This window comes from Elephas maximus, chromosome 23 (genome assembly GCF_024166365.1).
Source record: "Elephas maximus indicus isolate mEleMax1 chromosome 23, mEleMax1 primary haplotype, whole genome shotgun sequence".
Taxonomy (NCBI): Eukaryota; Metazoa; Chordata; class Mammalia; order Proboscidea; family Elephantidae; genus Elephas; species Elephas maximus.
Window position 1 is genome coordinate 75,908,682 of NC_064841.1, and position 12,839 is coordinate 75,921,520.

Sequence of the window (12,839 nt, forward strand, 5' to 3'; positions counted from 1 at the left end):
GGTAATCAGGGCCACAGTGGAAGAGGGTGAATGAATGGTTACAGCAAGCTAAGGAGGGGGAATCTGGACTTCCTTTCCCTCTTTTTAATTTTTATTTTTTAGTTTGCATAAGTAAAATTCACTCTCTTAGTATACAGTTCTAGGAGATTTGACAAATACATAGTGTAATGTAACTTCCACTACAATCAAAATCGAAGACACTTCTATCATGCAGCCGAATCAATCAGTATCTATGTCTGACTCCATAACCAATTCAAAATGGGTCAAGGACCTAAATGTGAAAATCAAAACCATAAAATTCTTAGGGGAAACTATAGCGGTGTGGCTATGGGGCCTAGATTTAATGATGAATTATCAGCTATAACAACAAAAATATAAGCTGCAAAAGACAAATCAATAAGCCCTCATAAAAATTAAATACTTTTGTTTATCAAAGGATTTCATCAATGAAGTGAAAAGACAACTTACAGATTAAGAAAAAAATTTTCAGGAACAACATATCCAACGAGAATCTAATGTCCAAAATCCATTAAAAAAAAAAAAATTCTACAACTTAACAACCAAACAACCCAATCAAAAAAGGGCAAAGGACCTGAACAGACATTTCACTAAAGAGGATACACAAAGGGCCAACAAGCACATGAAAAGATGCTCAATGTCATCAGGGAGATGCAAATCAAAACCACAGTGAGATACCACGTCACCCCTTTAGAATGGCAATGATTTAAAAAAAAAAAAAAAAACAATAAGTTGCCAAGGTTGTGGAGAAGCTGGAGCCCTCATCCATTGCTGGTGGAGATGTAAAATGGTACATATACAGCCACTGTGAAAAACAGTTTGGTGGTTCCTGAAAATGTTGAACACAGGACTACCATATGACCCAGCCATCCCAATCCTAGGTATATATGCAGAAGAAATTAAAGTAGGAACGCAAATAGAAACCTGTATACCAATGTTCTCTGCAGCACTATTCACAACAACCAAAATGGGGAAGCAACCAAAATGACCATCAACAGATGAATGGATAAACTAAATGTGGTATATGTGTACAATGGAATACTCCTTAGCCTTAAAGAGAAATGAAATCTTGATGCATGCCACCACATGGATCAACTTTGAAAACATTATGCTGAGCGAAATAAGTCAGCCACAAAATGAACAAATACTGTATGATCTCACTTATAAGAAATAAGCAAATACACGAAACCAAAGAGTATTGGTGGTTATCAGGGGCGAGAGGAAGGGGGAAAAAGGAAGTTTTTGCTTAGTGGGCATTGAGTTTATGTTAAGGGTGGTGAAATCATTTGGAAAAGAACGGTGAGAATGGTTGCTCAACTTATAGAATGCAATCAATGCCACTGAATTAAACATGTAAAAATTGTTGAATTGGCATTTTTGTGTGTATTTTCACCACAATAAAATAAAAGAAGACAGTTCTATCACAACAAAAAGATCTCCTCATGCTGTCATTTTCTCCCCTCACTTCCAACCCCTGGCAACCACCAATCTGTTTTCTATCCATTTTGCTTTTTCCAGAATGTCATATAAATAAAATCGTACAGAATGAAGCCTTCTGAGACAGGGTTCTTCCATTCAGAATAAAGCATTGGAAATTCATCCATGTTTTTGCTTAAATCAACAGTTTGTTCCTTTTTATTGGTAAGCAGTATTCATTTGTGTGAATGTGCAACATTTTGTTCATCAGTTCACTTGTCACAGGACTTCTGTGTCATTTCCAATTTGAGGCGATTATGAATAAATCCATTATAAACATCTATGTACTTTTTTTTGCATGTGAACAGAGTTTTAATTTCACTTGGCTAAATACCTATGTGGAATTTGATTCAGTAATTATATGTTGGACTTTATAAGAAATTGCAAGCTATTTTCCAAAGTGGCTTGTTATTTCTCACTTCCACCTCCAGTGTGTGAGAGATTAGTTGCTCCTCATCCTGGCCAGCACTTGATATTTTCGGGTTTTTACCTTTACCCATTTGTAGTGGTATCACACTGATTTTAATTAGCATTTCCCTAATGACTAATGATGTTAAACATTTTTCATGTGCTTATTTGCCATCACCATATCTCTTTTGGTGAAGTGTCTGTTCAAATCTTTTGCCTATTTTTTTTTTAATTGGGTTATTTTCTTATTGTTGAATGCTGAGGTATAAGCCCTTTGTCAGATGTGTGATTTGCAAATACTTTCTTCCAGTCAGTGACTTGTTTTTCATTCTCTTAAAAGCATCTTTTGCAAAGCAAATGCTTTTAATTTGGATGAAAGCCAATTAATCTTTTTTTATGGATTCTGCTTTTGGTGCTACATCTAAGAAATATTTGCCTAACCCATGATCACAAAGATTGTCTCCTATGTCTTTATGTTTTATGAATTTACACTTTACGTTTATATCTATGAACCGTTTTGAATTAATTTTTACATAAGGTGTGAGGTATGGGCCAGGTTCATTTTTTGCATGTGTTTATCCAATGTTCCAGCACCTTTCTCCATTGAATTGTGTTTGCGCCTTTGTCAGAGATCATTGACTCTTCTCTCTTCTGTCCCATTGGTCTCTGTGTCTGTCTTGGTTACTACACCTTTACAGTAAGTCTTGAATTCAGGCCATGTACATTCTCCAGTTTTCTTTTTTTTTTTTTCAAATTTGTCTTGGGTATTTCCCTAGCCCTCTTTTTAGCAGAGTAGTTCTGCTCTTATCTGTTTTACATATTGAAAAATCACTGACTTGCAGAATATACTCTAAATGGCTTAATGTGCACCCGTAATATAACCACTTGATTCTCCAACCTACTGGCACAATTCCAAGGAGAGAACACCCTTCTCCAGCCAGGCTGGTCTACTCTCAGTACCTGGAATGCATCACACATTTCCACCTTGGACACAATGATTGCCCTACCTAAGACAACCTCTCTCTTCCTCTCCATGTCCAACTGAACTTTCCAGAAGCCCTCAAGCTCCATCTTCTCTATAAAAACTTCCCTAGTACCTTCAGAAACATGATTCCTCATCAAAGCTTCAAAAGCACTTGTTTTCGTATTCCAGTTGATTCCCAAACATGGATTCATAACTGGCTACACGTAGGACTTGTTAAAAACACGGATTCCTCAAGTACTGACGAACACTATGAGAATCTTAGTTGGCAGGACCCAAGATTCTGAATGTTTACTGTTTGCTGAGATGGTTCTGCAGCACTCAGGTTTGGAAACCACTGTCCTGATATGTACCTTGAACTAACTATGTGGCTGTTTATCTTTGTTATACATATGCACATATGTCTTATCTCTCCAGCTAGGTCATCGTATCCTGTGCCTAGAAACCTGATCTTACACTTCTGTGTTCTTTTCCAGTTCTTTGGATGTCTTCTGAACTTTTAGAATCCATATTTTCATTGGTAGTCACTAGCTGAAAACTAGAATTATAATTCAAAATTATGCAACAGAGTAGAGCAGTTGAGGCAGAGATGGTACAGCCCACAAGCCAAATATATATCTGCGATCTGGCCCTTTACAGGCAGTTTGCTGACCCTTGCTCTAGAAGTAGTGATTTCCAATCCTTGTTGAGTAGCAGAACGATGTGAGAACTCCCAGCACTAATCCCAGACCTCCTGAATCCCACTCTCTAAAAGGAGCCCAGAAATCAGTAAACTTCAAAAATTCACGGGGTGTTTCCCTCATTGTCAACCCTGCAGGCAGGAACCAGTGGAACAGGGGACGTTACTCGGAAATAAATGTCAAGGTAATCAAGCTCTCCATCCAACCTGACTTATAACCTTGGCAAGTCTTCACACCTCTCTCGACCTCAGTTCCTGCATCAATAAAATAGCTGGTTGAAACAACATATCTCTAAGGTCCCCTCCAAAAGGAACAGATTTTGATCCTATATTCTGGTAATATTTGCCATAATTAGCATATTTAACATATTTAATAATAAGGTGCCTGATACCAATCAATGTCCACTTGGAACGTGCTTGATAAGCGTTAATGACAATGATGACGATTTTGGGGCTGGGGCATTTGGCTAAAGAAAGGACATTGGATTTAAAACTGTAGTTTGCGTACATCTGGCTCCCATAGCTAATCGGGGTAATTTCTCTTGCACTACTACTGAATCACGCCCTTCTGCCAGCCCAAGCTTCCTCAGCCTTCGTCTCCCTCCGGACTACACAATGCCTTGTCAGTTGAGCTCTTGGCAAGGCCAGCCAGGTCTTATTTGAAATGGTAAACAAAAACTCAGCCCAACACAATAGTGACATTTACTTCCCTCATGTTCATTCTCAGAATCTCCCATCGTGGCAGGAACATGTTAGTCAGAGTCCTTTGAAAGCTGATGCAACGTAGGCCTGGACCTCTTTGGAACAAGGCGCGATTGTGCTAGAACTGGAGTACAGCTCCAGCGTGGAGCATGAACCTCTCACCTGCATCAAATGTCTCTGACTTCAGGAGACAATGTGCCCCCCTCCTCCCCCTGCTCCCCCGGCCTCACAGGCTGGAACAGCTCTCATTTTCTGCCACAAATTAACGAGGCTGCCATTCACTCTTGCGCCTGCCCTTGTCTGCTAAATGTCAGGGTCGTAAAAGGCGCAAACACTGATACTAGCAGGCCTTCGCTTTTATTTAGCATCATCGCTGGTTTGTGCCTTGTGATCATTCTTTCTGCTGGGCCCCCAGGACCTGGCCACCGGGCTCACATTAAGGCCAGGTTCTTACAGGCGTGGAGGATGATCACCTCACTTGATGCACTGCCTAGTGATTGTTTTGCTGTGTCCTCACCAGGCACCGTAAATGAGTGAAGTGGAAAAAGAGAAGCCAGTCCAATGCACACAATCCCAGGGACACCTTCCTGTGCTTGCTTGTGAGAGCATTTGTTTTCTCCAGCCTGCAAGTGTTTGGTAATTAATAGTTCAAAAGCACCATTGCCTCTGTGAAAAACGCCGGGCTCGGGATGGGCAGTGGGAGGGAGAGAGCTCCAGCTTAGCAAAGAAGCTTTCAGGGCAGTGGTGCCCAGGGCTGGGGAGCCTGGTGATATTCCATCCTTGCCTCTGTGGCAAATTGCTCTGTCCGCATCTCCCCTCTTCTCTCTCCCACTAGCTCTCCTCCACCTCCGCACAGAAGTGCTGGATACACACCACCTTTCCCCAACATTTTACCATGAACATTGCCAAACAAACAGAAAAAGCATATACTATGAACACTCATATACTCACCACCTGGAGTCTACAACTTACATTTTGCTAGAATCTCTCACACATCTACTCATCTATCCATCCCTCTGTCTACCTATCAGAGCCCTGTGGTACAGTGGTTAAGAGCTCCGATGTTAGCCAAAAAGTCAGCAGTTCAAATCCACCAGCCACTCCTTGGAAACCTAATGGGGCAGTTCTACTCTGTCCTACAGGATTGCTGTGAATCCGTATTGACTCAACAGTAGCGGGCTTTTATCCACCTATTAATCAATTTTATTTCTATAAAATTTGAAGTAAGTTGCAAACATAAGTATACTCTGCCCGTAAAATGGTTTAGCCTACATATCATTAACTAAAATTCAATGCAGGTTTATGGTCTTCTTTTTTTGAAACCTAACTCCTAAATCTAATAATGTACGGGATAGTGTTTTTTTTGGTTTTGTTTTTGTTTTTTACTTTCTTTACAATTTCACAATACCTTTGAGAGAAAGCAAAAACAGTGCTGGAAATTTCTATCTTTAATTGCAGGATTTCCTATCTTTTCTTCATTTGCAGAAAATTAGACTCGTGACGAAATTAGATACATTGAAATCAACTCCTTGTTATACATGAAAAACAGAAAAAACAGGTAAAGTCTAGAGGATTAGTCCAGGGCACAGAAAACCTCGGCTTGAATCCAGGTGTCCCAGCTGCAGCTCCTAATTTAAAGCTTTCTTCCCACTAATACAGACCGTCTGTCTCTCCCTCTCTGTCTGTCACTCCGTCTCTGTCTGTCTGTCTCTCTCTGGTCCTCAGTTTCTGCCTCCACTCTCCCTGTCTGTCTCTTTCCCTTCCACAAGCATGACCAACAGTCAGGATACTGCTGCTACCATAATGTACTGACTGATCATAGGCAATTTGCTTCAGGAAGAAAGTGAAAAGGGAACCGAATTTCTCACTCCTGTCACCATAATAAGCAACAACAGCAGAGTGGTGAACAACCACAGGTTCTGGACTCAGACTGACCTGGCTTCTAGTCCCAGCTCTGCCATTCCCAAGCTCCTCGACCTGCCTTCCTGCTGGTCTGCAAAATGGTTATCATGGTACTCATTTCGTGAATTTAATTAAATAAGAAGGTATATAAAGTGACCAGCGCATAGACAACATTCCACAAATAACATTTTTGGTAGAGTTAAATTGCAACTCCTTGTCGTTTTACAAAGGAAGAAAGTTAATCACGCATACATGAGGTAACTTTTCCAAAACCAAAGGAAATGAAACCACCCAGTGCTAACAACAAAAAACAGATGTACCCAAACACAAAATAATTAATACCTTTAAGTTGTTTACAACATTTCTTAGAATTGAGTTACTATTGTGATTTTCATTCCATAGACTTCCCATTTCCCAAGATTCCCTCTCTCGAAAATAAGAGGGAAGACTCTTGTGACATGGAGAAGGAAGGTGGGGGTTTGCTCCTTCTATTAACGCTCAAGGGGAGGGTAGATATTTAACCCTCCTTCCCTGTAGCTCGGCTACTAATCAAAAAGTCGGCAATTCAGATCCACCAGCTGCTCCTCGGAAACCCTATGGGGCAGTTCTACTCTGTCCTATAGGGTCCCTATGAGTTGGAGTGGACTTGATGGCAATGGGTTTGTTTGTTTGTTTGTTTGTTTGGCTTCCCTGTAGTGACTAAACCAGTGTGACTCCTCCTACGCATTTGGTAAACCCAGCTGAATGGGCTGTGTCTTGAGGCCACGTGCTCTTTATGTACTGAAGTCTCAATAGTACATGAAAACAGGAGGAACAGGAAAAGAAAAGGGGAATGGGGAATTTCCCCCAAACAATTCTCTGGTTATTTGAGCTTTCTTGTCATCTTAATTCCAAATAATGGGAGGATTTCTACGGCAAATTTAAAATTGGCAGTAGAGACAACATAATCTGAGAGAGTGACTTCACTAGATTCCAGTTTTGCTCTAGGAAAACCATGACAGCAAAAGAACCAGATCTTCTTGTTAAATCTGTTTTCGGTTTCAAATGACATATTACAAATAGCTGCATGGTTATAAGTCTCATTTCAAGATACTAGTGAGACTAAAAAGAAAAGAGGAATAAGAGCTATGCATGCCTCCCTCCCCCTTATTTTAATGGGCTCACCAATAACTGAGAAAAGAACCTCATTACCAACATGGCACGTTATTCTTGGAAAAATTTACTATTGAACTACACAAAGCCTCTCATTCTTTCCAGATATGAGGTCAACTGTTCAGGAGAAACGTTATGAATGTCTCGGCTTCCAGATTGCAATTGGAGCTTCTTCCGTTTCCAAGCAGAACCAGCCTTCAGTCTAGGCAGAGTGAAAACCCCATGATTCTATCCTTCTGAAACATAGTATGCATGGTATGCCCTTATTCATCCCCAAATATATCTCTACTTCCTGCCAATCGAGAATCCACCATTAGAGTTCACCTTCTTGTGGGTCTCTGTCTCAAAGTATGGTTCGTCCAACCTCCTGCATCAGTAACACCTGGGGTCTTTATTAAAATTCAGTTTCCTGGGCCCCATCCAAAAACTACTGAATCATACTTTTGGGGACTGGACTACCAGAATCTTTAAAGGAACCAGGGACCATGAATAGGAAAATCTGAACCTACGTAATTTAATAATAAAGAGAAAATGTTCATTTGGTATCCACTATTTTTCTTCCTTTGCCATTAATTAATGACTGAGTCAGAAAAAAATATATATTATAAAACACGTTAAGAGCTATAGATCAGTGCCTCTCAAAGTAATTGTGGTAAAGCAACAAATTTACATATTTATAAGTTTCCAAGCCTTCGTGGACCTATATGCAGTACTACTGAGCAAACTGTACTCAACTTCCTACACAAATTTGACAAAACCTTCTTCAGTCTTCTTACTTTTTACTTCAGTCTATGTTGATACAATCAACCGATCACGTGGTTGGATGTGGTAGCAATGTCAAATTACTATAAACACTTCTAAATTAAAAAAAAAAAAAAAAAAATTTATTTATTTTTTTTTTTTATTTATTAAATTACCCTTAATTGCTTTATTTACATCTTGTCATAGCAAACAGTTCAAGAATCAGCACAGGTCCACAGATCATACTTTGAGAAGCACGTCCATAGAAGATGATTTACATGTAAATGGAGAAACTCTCTTGGCACTGAGAGAAGAGACCTGGGGGAGAGGCAGAACAGACAGTGGCAATCAGGGTGACATCCATATTTACATTAATACCACTCAAGACACTGCTCCTATTGGCCACTGTAGCAGCCAAGGAGACCAGTACAACCAGAAAGAAATGACCAGGGAAGTAATAGATTCTGTAACTATGTGGCAAGGTGTAAAGACCCTAGACCACTGGGACACCTGAGAATCACCCGTAAGAGACATTGGCCAAGGTGAAGACACAAATTCGAGATGCAGATACAAAAGCAGCACAAAAATGAGCATGCTTTAGTATGTTCAGCTATCTGAGCCCAACACAAAATGAATTAAGAGTTGAGTATCTTCAGCGCAGCAGAGAGGCACAATGCATAAATCTGTAAAAAACCAAAGTTGAAAGACAGAAGACTAATGTAAGAATTTATGATAGAAAGCGTCATTATGCATGAGAATGAAATGCAAATAGAATCCAAGTACTACACACAGCACTCTTTTAGACATGACTAGAATAGGGCACCAAGAGCAAGGGAATTTATTTTAAAAAGTGATGCTTATTAGGTTTCAAGATTCTCCCCCTTGTGAAAAATATTTATTTTTGACCTGAAGTTCAGCAAATATTTCTTAGTTAGGACACAAAAACCAAAAATCATTAAAATTTTTAAATATCTTCATCGAAAGTAAAAGCTTCTATTTTTTGAAAAATGCTGTTAAGAGATTAAAAAGCCAAGCTACAGATTAGAAGAAAATATTTTTTAAATTAGAATAAAATACTTGTATCTAGGTTATGTAAAAAAAATAATAAAATGGAGAACCCTTACAATTCAAGAAGAAAAAAAAAAGCCCAATTTTTTTTTAATGGGCAAGATATATGAAAATTCACTTCGTCAGTGATGATACACAAATATCGTATACCAACCAAACCAAACCCAGTGCCATCGAGTTGATTCTGACTCCCAGCGATGCTATAGGACAGACCAGAACATCCCCATAGAGTTTCCAAGGAGCGCCTAGAGGACTCAAACTGCCAACCCTTTGTTAGCAGCCGTAGCACTTAACCGCTATGCCACCAGGGTTTCCAATAGCACATGAAAATGTGTTTAACATATTTTGTGAAATGCATATTAAGCCACAATGAGATAGCTCACATTCAGAAGACTGACCACACAAAGTGCTGATGAGGATGGGGAGGAACTGGAACTCTCATACACTGCTGGTAGGAATACAAAATGGTACAATCTCTCTGGAAAAGAGTACAGCAGTTTCTTAAAACTTAAAAATGCATTTCCAATTTGACTGAGCAATGCCAGCCCTAGGCATTTATTCAAGACAAATGAAAAGCTGCGTGTACACAAAGACTTCTATGTAAATATCCAAAGCAATTACTCTTGATAGCTCAAAACTGAAAATAATACAAATGTAAATGAACTGGTGAATTGATAAATAAGGTTGGTACATAGAAACAATGGAATACTGTTGTTATTAGGTGCGGCAGAGTCAGTTTCAACTCACAGTGACCCTATCTACAACAGAATGAAACACTGCCCAGTTCTGTGCCATCCTCACAATCTTTCCTATGTCTGAGCCCACTGTTGTAGCCACTGTGTCAATCCATCTCATTGAGAGACTTCCTTTTTTTCCCCACACTTTGTCAGTCCATCTCATGAAGGGTCTTCCTTTATTCCCTGACCTTCTACTTTACCAAGCGTGATGTCTGTCTCCAGGGACTGGTCCCTCCTGATAACATATCCAAAGTACATAAGATGAGGTCTCACCATCCTTGCTTCTAAGGAGCATTCTGGCTGTATTTCTTTCAAGACAGATTTGTTTGTTCTTCTGGTAGTCCATGGTATATTCAATATTCCTCACCAACACCATAATTCAAAGGTATCAATTCTTCTTTGATCTTCCTTATTCATTTTCAAACTTTTGCATGCATATGAGGAGACTGAAAACACCATGGCTTGGGTCAGGCACACCTTAGTCCTCCAGTTGTTCATCTACCCATTTACTCCCATTATTCACTGAAGCATTCAGTGTTGTACTGGATCACACTTGCTATCCAGCTCAGGTAGTACTGGGCTCTTGGGAGACTTCAGCTCCCTCGTAAAAACTTGGCATCTCAAAAGCACAGAGACCAGAGTTCAACAGAGGTCACCAGGAGCCGGAAAGAGGGAGAAAGGAGGAATCATTGTTTAGGAAGCACTCAGTTTCTGTTTATGGCGATGGACATTTTGGCAACAGATATTGGTGATGGCTGTACAACGTGACTAATGTAACTGGTGTCACTGAATTGTATGTTATAAATACCGAATTGGCAAATGTGTTATTTATATTTTTACAGCAATAAAAACCCACTGCCATTGAGTCAATTCCAACTCATAGTGACCCTACAGGACAGAGTACAACTGCCCCAGAGGGTTTCCAAGGAGCAGCTGGTAGATTCAAACTGCCGACCTTTTGTTAACCGCCAAGCTCTTAACCACTATATTCTTTATTTAAATCTTTCCACCTAACTCCCCTCATTCACTTGATCTCATCGCTAACAAATTTCACTTCCACTCTTGAGCTTCTTACTTCACAGCCACACTTAAGACCCTATAATCACCCAGGAAAGTTGCACCTCTGATATCCCAAATTAAGACTTACGTCACTCTGGTCATAATCACCTAACCTTCTAGGCCATTACCTCAGTTAGTCCTAGTTCTTCAACTTCCTCTGAATGTCCTATCCATGAACTGATTTACTTTCTTCCTTTCAAGTAGTCAAGTTACTTCTCTCTGGAGAGTCCATAACGAGACTCATCTCCCACCTACTTGACAGTGTCTCAGCTCCCTGTGTTGTTGTTCTTTTGCCCCACGTGCCTCACAAAACACCAGTTAGCTCAATTCTCTGGCTTCTCTGAATTTTTCAAACCATACAATATGCCAGGACCAGCAGGGTCGTCAAAAATTCATAGTCACCAACCTCAGCTGGAATCCCAATTCTGACCCACAGCTCCAAGAACCTCTCACACAAGGCATGGGTGTAAACAGAAAGATTGGGGACAGCTGCGCAAAAGGTGGGGGAAACGGCTACATCATAGCAACACAAATCACTCAGGCTATAACATCAGAACTCCTTACTTGTAAATGCCCTGTGGTATCCACCATTAGTCCGCTTCTTCAAAAGAGCCCAGCTGTCCATTACATTGCTGGCCATCACTCTCCAGGGACTGCATGCAAAGGGCTCAACCCATGTTCACTTCTTACACAGAACAGCTTAACTACCTGCCTTTTTTTTTTTTTTTTTTTTTGTAGTCTTCTCGTAGTGTGCCCTTAAGGTCTTATTTTCCCACTGAAAGTGGCTATCCACGTATTTCCTAAGTTAAAAAAAAAAAAAAACTGCTACCATCACTACCCCTATAAAAAACTTCCCTGCAGGTATTAAGAAAATATTTTCTAATCCTTCTACTCTTACCTGTATCTGTATAACCATGAGACATGGACTTTGGGGAGGGAGGGGTGTGTCTTCCGTGTCTTCAATCCAAACCTAGTATAGTGCTGCGTTCTTGGCAGACATGTTTAAATGTGTTGAATAAATGAAGAGAGGCACAAATGGATGCGTAAGCAAGTAAGTTATGGAGTGAATGTGACCATCCCATGAAAGCTGAGGTGGTTTTAAAATACGTTCACAAATTCTGCAACACCCCTTCCTTCAAAGAGGGAAGGCTAATCCCTTTCGCCCTGAGTGTGGACAGCATTAAGTGGTTCACTTCTAACAAACAGAATGTGACAAAAGTGATGACACGTGACTTGTGAGCTTAAGACGTGAAAAGCATTGGGGCTTCCTCCTTGCTCTATTTCTTGGTTGGTTCAATTTTTTTTTTTTTTCTCTCAGGGGAAGCCAGCCACCATGCTACAAAGACATCTAGAAACGCTACAAGAGGGTTCATGTGGTGAGAAACTGAGGCCTCCTGCCAATAGCCACGGGAGTGAGCCCCAGCCAGGTCTCCATATGACTACAGCCTTGGGCAACATCTTGACTGCAACCTCACAAGAGTTGCTGAGACCACACCACCCAACTCAGCCACCCCCAATTCCTGACTCACAGAAAAGGTGAGATAACAGCTGTTTGTGGTTAAACTGCCAATCCTGGTGTAATTTGTTTTGCAGCAATAGATAACTAATACAGAAACCATGAAGACTAAGAAAGGATGACGCGAAGGAGGAACAGGTCACAACCAAGGATAAGACATTCTCTCATCCGCTGGTGGTTAGAAGTTTTACGAGGCCCCAAGGAGGAGAAGCTGGCACCTGGATTCTATACCCTCACATGAGCCTAAAGTAGGTTACAAGCCTACTATCAAGCTGTGATGTAATTCACCTATAGTGGTCCTTTGTACTTCAAATTCTTTCACTGTACTTACAAAATTTCAAGTTAAAGAACCCCATCCAGATGCAATTAAATTGGACTATCTGCCAAGCTACTTGTCAC